At 41.4% G+C, this 9,308-nt stretch overlaps 1 long non-coding RNA gene across 1 annotated transcript in view; it reads right to left on the bottom strand.

Annotated features, from left to right (window-relative positions):
- Positions 1-2,728: 2,728 nt before the first annotated feature.
- The window catches only part of LOC135103672 (uncharacterized), a 174,359-nt gene continuing 167,779 nt past the window's right edge, over positions 2,729-9,308 (bottom strand). Inside the window, exon 4 of the long non-coding RNA XR_010270159.1 lies at positions 2,729-3,584. This is a non-coding gene — a long non-coding RNA (uncharacterized LOC135103672). The remainder of the gene's footprint in view (positions 3,585-9,308) is intronic.

Below are 9,308 nucleotides of genomic sequence, written 5' to 3'. Positions count from 1 at the left end.
TTGAGAATGAGGCTGTGAGATAGGCAAATTAGATGAAGTAACACAAGAATCCTGTGTAGAGAACATCTGATCGCTAGTAGAAGGAAGAGTTGCAAAAGATGGTACTACGCCAGCAAGAGAGGAAGTATCAGAGGGAAGAAGAGTAGGAATATAAGTATCCCCTTGAGCGATTTCATTGATGACAGGGAAAAGGCTGGTGTCATATTTGCACATGGTGTTGAAGCCTATGAGAAGATAAGCAGTAAAAGATACATCAGATACAATATAAAAATAATGTTTGGTTCCTGGAGTGATAAAGACAGCGATAAGAGTACTTTCCCGTGAGGTAAGATAATTTTCCCAGATATACCATTGAGATTTATATCAGGAGGTAATGTAGCGATGTGATCCTGAGAAGAGGAAGTGAGTTTCCTAAATACATCCATCTTGATAAGGTTGACCACAGCATCCGTGTCAAAGAAAGTTTTGTGTGGTACAGAGGGACACATAACATCTGTGATAATGCCATTGAATAATCCAGCATATCTGATGTTAATTGAAGGAAGTGCTGAGTTAGGAGGATGTGTGAAGCATTGTGTGAAGCTTGTGTTATTTACGATGTTTAGGTACTTAAGAAGAAGACTTGAGGATGGATGAAGATGTTATGATGGATTGGTCAGAGAAGGGCGCGAAAAATTTTCTGACGATGTTTGTAGAGCCTGAGATTGTGAATGATAATGTTTGCAGTCTTGTAAGAAATGACCTACCATTTTGTGGAAGGAAGAGAATGCTTCAGGATTGAATGTGTGTCTTCCTGAACTATTAAGAACAACCTACACTGCGCGAGAATATGATCAGGCAGCTTGCAACAGTTGCAGGTGACATTTCTTGATCTCGATTTCGATCGAGTGTAAGGATAGCGAGATGAGGGGGATGTGTGTCTAATATAACATCCACGAGGAGAAGAAGAACGGGAAGGTGGATAATGAGAGGAGATGAGTGAGTCAGGTGAGGAGGCAGAGAGCCTGAACAGGTTCAAAGATGAGAAGGGGACGCTTATCAGAAATGACTATATATGTAACCTGATTTGTGGAATTCGATGACACTTGGGAGCATCGAGGAAGGAAGGAGGTGAACAAGATATAAGCTATGATACTTTTTAACCCATCTGTTGACAGTGAGTCATCAGTAAGCCAATTTTAGTCTTGGAGTTGAGTGATCAATTCTGAGCTCACAGAGGAAGCAATGTTTTCTTCCTGATAAGGATTAGTGTGTGAGCGGACGTGCTGTGAGATAGATTTGGAGAGTTTGAAAAGAGAATGGGTGGCTCCAAGCTTGGAATGACTCTGGAAATTATTTCTAAGCTGAGTGGCAAAGTCTTCAAAGGTGGTGAGAGAAGCAAATTTGTCTGATTTCACCAACAGGCCAGAGACTTGAAGGCTCGTGACAGATACGTGATTTTAAAATGGATAATTTTCCCATATCAGATGTGGCTGCACATCAAGTGCATTCCTCCTCAATTCTTTAAATAAACTGATGAACAGTCTCTGTGCCTGTACCAGAAAAATTAGGAAGATGATAAGATTCGTGTATGAAGGTGATATGAAGAGTAGCGGTGGTTTCAGTCGACATTATGTCAGGTAATGAAGGAGATGGTGCCAACTGTGAGCGTGTTTACATGAGCAGTGGGAAGTGCACAGATTGCAAGGAACAACAGGCACAGAAATATAAAACATACAGAATAAAACATAATATGATAACACAGCACACAGTATGAGAACACAACACATAATACGATAACATAGACAATAACAAATAATAATGAAAGACAGAAGGGAATGATATAAATACTGATAGGCAGACAGAAAGATAGACAGACAGACAGACGGCAGGAGATGGATAGGCAGACAGACAGATAGAGAGGTAGATAAATAGACAGACAGGCACCACTTGAAAGCAGAAGGAAAAGTGGAAAGACAAGAATAATCTGGATCAAATTGGATGCTTAAATGTTGGCGAGGAAGTGACAGCAGGTGACAGGAGGAACACAGCTGCGGCAGACATGGGGAGGATGACCTCGGATGGGTCCGGGCAGTGAGGCGGTGATGACTGCTGCGGCGCATGGAGCTTCCCGGGAAGATGTCCGATGAGGCCTGGCCGTGAGCATTGTTGGAGTGGGTGGTGGGTGGGGGTGGCTCGGGGAAGGAGCCAAGGGACACCCACACCTCAGGAAGGAAGCAGGACGACGAACAGAGCGGCGGCGACAGGGTGTGGTGGCAGACAGGTACGATGATGAGCAAGGTGCGGCCACAGGGACGAGTCACTTGAGAACGGAAAGGAGCAGGTAGCGACCAGGAGAGAGAGAGCACGTGGCGTATCAGCCTCGCAACTTGCCTGTGATAGGGTGTGATATTCGTGTCTCGGTGTGTACTTGTGAGTTTGTGTGTCTTCGATCGCATCCCACCGCTACCACCACTTGTTTCCAGTTTGATTGACTACCGCTGCTACAACTGTTCTGAAATTGATGCGACTTCTCCACCACTACTGTTCCTAGTTTAGATGAGATACTCGCCCCAGTTGATGATGATGCTTGCCTCAGTTCATGATGCTTGCCACTGCTGGATCAGATGAGGAGTTTGGTGTGTTGGTAGCATGGAGCACCGGTAGTGAGCTTGGTATTTCTGGAAGCTTGGAGATCGTGGGTAGTAAGATGATATAGTTGATGTGTGCAAGTAAAAGACACATATGATAAGAGTTCTTGATTTAATAAGAGAGAGAAGGTACACACTTGATACGAAGCGAGATTATAACGTGACGATTGATTGTTCTCTCTCTCTCTGCAGTGATATGAAATGATGACTGAGCAGCGTTTCTCAAGACTGTCTGTGACTGAACGGAACTGAGTGAGAGACCAAGACTGACTGCTCACGACTGACTCTCGGACAGGGACTGACTGAGTGACTGAGTGTGACTATCATACGGCCTATATTTATGTGAGCTAAGTGGATCACGTTTTAGGTTTTGAGGTAAAGAAATGACCAATGAAATGCCAGGAAATGAGGTGAAAGGGTCAATAGGAGAGCTCGTTATTTTGGCCAATGACCAGCAGGAAGGACTCAGAGCGAAGGCAGGTGTTTTCCCTAAGAACTGGAAATGGGTGTGAAATTCCTTTGAGAGACTGAGAAGGAGGAGTAAGGTTTAAACCTTGGGGGAAGGTTAAAAATAGAATAGACTGGCTGGCCATGGGCACACGTGGGATGAATGTATGAACATATTGCATATGTGATGGATGTATGAAATGGTGAATATACATACAAATAATAATAATTGTTAAGACTGATACAAAGCTGCCAGGATTCACAGGTCCAACCCTGAGGCTGGATGGATGAGGACTACCCATGTCCGCTACCGAGGCCAGGCAAACAAGGAGTTGGGGATGTAAGGATAGCTGCTGGCAGGGTCAGGTCATGGCCAGGGCTGGCGTCCGGAGACAAAGGGTGTGAGGGTTGATCTCGCACCACGTGGTTGGACGAGGCTGGTGTCAGGTCTCAGGGGACCGGAGAATGGAATGCAGAGGTGGGCGAAGTGTCTCGCCACAGCCGAAGCTGACAAGAAAAAGGAAATGGTACCATATTGCATAGAAAAACAACATGGAATTTGAGAGAGAAAAAAAAGAGGTGAGGTCTATTTCTAATACACACAATTTATATACAATCCTAACATCTGTCATCTGATGAGGCGGTTATTTAAATTTTTTTCTCACTGAGGTATATTTAACTATAGTGATGGGTGAGTTGCTCTACAAGGTCTCGATTCCTTTTACCATTACTGTGACTGGCTCAGCAGTAAGTCGCCGAGGAACAAGCTACCACTATGATCTCTTTAATCTTTAGTCCTTGTTACATAATAATTGTTTCCCTTCCATAGTGAAGTATCATCATCAGATGACAGATAGTACGGAGTGAATGTGTTCATTATTCAGACATGAACAAAGACAACCGGGGATTAGTTTCTAGATACTTGTCAAGATGGGTTTTAATTGAATCAACAGTACCTGGTTTGGTAGAATGGTTTAGTGTTAAGATGAGTTCAGGTCTCATGTGAAGCCCTTAAAAATTTTGTAAAGCAATACCAGATCCCCTCTTACCCTGCATTTGTATAGGGAGAATAGGTTTAGTTCTTTAAGGCGTTCCTCATAAGGTTTACTGTGAGGCCTTGGGATAATTTTTGTTACTCTGCGTTGTATCTTTTTTTTTTTTTATTTTCTCATTATCCTTTTGTAGTAGGGTGACCAAAACTGTATGTTGTATTCAAGATGAGGACGTACGAGTGAGTTGTACTCGTACAAGGTCAAAATGATTTTCTCTGATTTAAAGGTGAAAGAGCTTCCTATGAAGTCTATTAATTTATTGGCACTTTGACGACTTCAGTGCAATATTCGTTTGGTTTAAGATCTGTTGACACTAAAACTCCGAGATCTTTTTTGGCATCCAGACTTTTGATGAGGGTGTTACCCATTTTATAATTATCCTGTGGATTGCTATTTCCAATATGTAATACGTGGCATTTATCAAAATTAAAGCTCATATGCCACTTTTCAGACCATTCAGTGAGAATGTCTATGTCTTTTTGCGAAATTTGACGTTGGTCTGGTGAGTCAGCCTTGTCAGCATTTTTAGTGTCATCTGCGAATTTTCATAGTTTACTTATGATCCCTTCGTCAAAGTCATTGATAAATATTATGAAGAGGTCCGGTCCTAAGATCCTTGAGGAACGCCATTAATTACATTGATCCAATTTGAAGAATTACCGTTAATTACTACCAGCATTTTGTGGTATGTCAACTAGTCCAAGGAGGAGGCAGTAGGCACCTGCTGAAACGATAATTACTCCCAGTGAGGTCTAAAGCACTGGATCAAGGGGTGCTGTGAACTTATCATTAAACCAAACTGTGACCTCACTGAACGTTTCTCTTTGTGTCTCATAATACAAGGGGGCAGTCACAGCCTGCCCTCTTAAGACAAATCTTTTACTTCACACAAAACTACAAGAACCTAATTACACACACACCCTTCACTCAAAATTCAATATCATGGCGACTCCTACACCAGCCTCGGTGTCCGCATCTGGGGAAGGGACCACAAATGTCCCCAGGTCGACTGCTCTTCTGGTATCGATCCTAAGTGTCTTGACATCCCCATCAACTTTTTCTTCATTAATTTCTGCAACATTCGTGGTCTTAGATCTGATTTTCAATCTGTAGAATATAATCTCTCCTCTAATAAACCTCATTTTCTTTTCCTCATTGAAACACAGGTGTCTGAGGCAAATGACAGTAGCCCCTTTTCTGTTCCCTCCTACTTTATCCTTATTTTCAATCCAAAGCTGCATGTTGTGTTTAAGAACGCAATGACTAAACCTGCTCTCGTGCCCACGCTCTTGAATCTTCCGAGTTTTCCACCATCTTGCTATGACTACAGAGTCACCCCCAATCTAAATTTATGTGCTGTATACCTCACACCTAAATCTTCTGACTATAAGAAATTTTTTGACTACTTAACTTCCAAAGTGAACCACATTCTGACTCTCTTCCCTTTTGCGGAGATCTCCATTCATGGAGACTTCAATGTTCATCACCAGCTTTGGCTTTACTCTCCCTTCACTGACAAATCTGGTGAATCAGCCATCAATTTTGCTATCCTTCATGACCTAGAGCAATTGGTGCAACACCCTACTCATATTCCTAACCGTCTTGGAGATACGCCCAACATTCTTGACCTTTTTCTAACCTCTAATCCTTCTGCTTATGCTGTTACCCTCTCTTCTTCATTGGACTTCTCTGATTACAATCTCATCTTGTCCTATCGCTCCAATCTCTCCTCAGGATCCCCACCAAGCGGAAGTGTCTCTGGCGTTTTGCCTCTGCTAGCTGGGGGGACCTGAGGAGATATTTTGCTGGTTTTCCTTGGAATGACTACTGCTTCCGTGACAGAGACCCGTCTCTGTGTGCCGAGCGCATAAAAAGAGGTGATAGTGTCTGGCATGGAGGCGTACATCCCTCACTCTTTTTCTCGACCTAAACTTTCCAAACCTTGGTTTAACACAGCCTGTTCTCGTGCTATACATGATAGAGAGGTGGCCCACAAAAGGTGCTTAAGCCTTCCATCACCAGAATCTCATGCACTTTATATTTCTACCCGGAACCATGCCTAGTCTGTTCTCCAACTAGCCAAAAACTCCTTCATTAATAGAAAGTGTCAAAATCTTTCAAGATCTAACTCCCCTCGTGATTTCTGGCATATAGCCAAAAACATAACTTTGCTTCTTCTTCTTTTCCTCCTTTATTTCAACCAGATGGCACCACTGCTATCACATCTATCTCTAAAGCTGAACTCTTCACTCAAACCTTTTCTAAAAAACCCTACCTTGGACGATTCTGGGCTTGTTCCTCCCTCTCCTCCACCCTCTAACTACTTCATGCTATCTATAAAAATTCTTCGCAATAATGTTTTCCATGCCCTCGCTGGCCTAAACCCTCGGAAGACTTATGGACCTGATGGCGTCCCTACTAATGTTCTCCGAAACTGTGCCTCCGTGCTTGCACCTTGCCTAGTCAAACTCTTTCAGCTCTGTCTGTCAACATCTATCTTGCTGGAAAATTTGCTTACATCATTTCTTGCTGGAAATTTGCCTACATTCAGCCTGTTCCTAAAAAGAGTGACTGTTCTAATCCCTCAAACTACCGTCCTATTGCTTTAATTTCCTGCCTATCTAAAGTTTTTAAATCTATCCTCAACAGGAACATTCTTAAACTCCTATCACTTCACAACCTTCTATCTGATCGTAAGTATGGGTTCCGTCAAGGCCACTCTACTGGTGATCTTATGGCTTTTCTTACTGAGTGTTGGTCATCCTCTTTTAGAGACTTTGATGAAACTTTTGCTGTTGCCTTGGATATATCAAAAGCTTTTGATAGAGTCTATCATAAAGCTTTAATTTCCAAACTACCTTCCTACGGCTTCTATCCTTCTCTCTGTAACTTCATCTTAAATTTCCTTTCTGACCGTTCTATTGCTAATGCGGTAGACGGTCACTGTTCTTCTCCTAAATATATTAACAGTGGTGTTCCCCAGGGTTCTGTCCTGTAACCCACTCTCTTCTTATTATTCATCAATGACCTTCTAAACCAAACTTCTTGTCCTATCCACTCCTACGCTGATGATACCACCCTACACTTTTCCACGTCTTTTCATTGACGTCTAACCCTTCAGGAAGAAAACAGTTCACGCAGGAAAGCTACAGAATGCCTGACTTCTGATCTCTCTAAAATTTCTGATTGGGGCAAAGCAAACTTAGCATTGTTCAATGCCTCAAAAACTCAGTTCCTCCATCTGTCAATTCGACACAACCTTCCAGAAAATTATCCCCTCTTCTTCAATGACACTCAACTGGCCCCCTCTTCTACACTGAACATCCTCGGTCTGTCCTTTTCTTATAATCTAAACTGGAAATTTCACTTCTCATCTCTAGCTAAAACAGCTTCTATGAAGTTGGGTGTTCTGAGACATCTCCGCCAGTTTTTCTAATCCGCCCACCTGCTAACTCTGTACAAGAGTCCATGTATGGAGTATGCTTCACATGTCTGGGAGGTTCCACTCATACCACTCTTTTAGACAGGGTGGAATCAAAAGCTTTTTGTCTCATCAACTGCTCTCCTTTAACTGACTGTATTCAGCCTCTTTCTCATCGCCGGAATGATGCATCTCTTGCTATATTCTACTGCTATTTTCATGCTAACTGCTCTTCTGATCTTGCTAACTGCATGCCTCCCCTCCTCCCGCGGCCTTGCTGCACAACTTTCTTCTTTCTCTCACGTCTATTCTGTCCACCTCTTTAATGCAAGAGTTAACCAGTATTCCCAATCATTAATCCCCTTCTCTGGTAAACCCTGGAACTCCCTTCCTGTTTCTGTATTTCCACCTTCCTATGACTTGAACTCCTTCAAGAGGGAGGTTTCAAGGCACTTATACTTCAGTTTTTGACCATAACTTCAGACCCTATTCGGGACCGGCATCTCAGTGAGCTTTTTTTTCTTTTATTAGATTTTTGTTGCATCTGGCTGGTGTCCCTACTACATAAAAAAAAAAAGTCTATCCACGCAGCGAGGTCACTTGGTATGCCGTGAGTTTTAACTGTATGTAAGAGGCGCTTATGGGGAACTTTATCAAATGCATTTTGGAAATCAAAATACCTTATACCTACTGCCCTGGTATTATTATGCATATTATACATGTCGTGAAAAAAAAAGTCCAGTAAATTCGTTAAACATGAACGTTTATTTCTAAATCCTTGTTGAGTGTCCTTTATCATATGATTACTTTCCAGGAATTCTAATGTTTTATGTCTTATTATTGATTCCATAAGCTTACCAACTATATATGTGAGGCTTATGGGACGGTAATTATGAGGTTAATATTTATCACCTTTTTTAAAAATAGTGTAACATTAGCTAGTTTCCATTCATCTGGGACTTGTCGCGTGTTCAATGTTTTGTTGAAAAATATTGAAAGAGGCTTGGCAGGCTAGTTTTTAGACTCTTTCAATATTTGTGGGGAAATTTTATCTGGGCCTGGTGTTTTGTTTATTTTAATTCTATTAATTGTGTCTAAAATTTAATTTTCCCTGGAAAGTACACGTGCTGAAAAAGGTGTTATTTAGGGTTTGAGTGGGGTGGTAAATATTCAGAATGTTTTCTTTAGTGAAAACGGATGCAAAGAAGTCGTTTAGATTCTCAGCCATTTGGATCTCGTTGACAGTGTGTTTGCCATTTTTCAAAACAAGAGAGCCAATTGTTGAGGTTAATACTTTTCTTCCTAATGTAGCTGAAGAATTCCTTGGGATTTGTTTTACATGAATTAGCAATGTGAAGCTGAAAGTTTTTCTTATTGTCTCTTATATTTTATTTATTTACTTATTTATTTTTATTTTATTTTTTTTTACAATGACGCAGCAATCGATCAAGTTCTGCTTTGGCATCGTTATTTTTGGTCTGTTTGTATTTATGATACGCGCGTTTTTTGGCTGAGAAGCTGTTTTTAATGTCCACCATTTTGGGCTTTTTTTTTTTTTGTTAATGTTTGTTCGCCTATTTTTCAAGAGCTTTGTTAAGTTTTGAAGTGAATTTCTTCCACGCTTCGTTAATGTTAGTACTTTCTAAGATTGCATCGCAGTCAAGGTTGGCCAGAATGTTTCTTAATTTGTTAAAATTTGCCTTTGAATAGTCGGGTACTTTTCCTCTACTGTAGATTTATTTATTTATTCATTCTCTA

The sequence above is a fragment of the Scylla paramamosain genome, chromosome 9, assembly GCF_035594125.1.
Source record: "Scylla paramamosain isolate STU-SP2022 chromosome 9, ASM3559412v1, whole genome shotgun sequence".
NCBI classification, from domain to species: Eukaryota; Metazoa; Arthropoda; class Malacostraca; order Decapoda; family Portunidae; genus Scylla; species Scylla paramamosain.
This window is presented reverse-complemented; position numbering and strand designations above follow the sequence as displayed.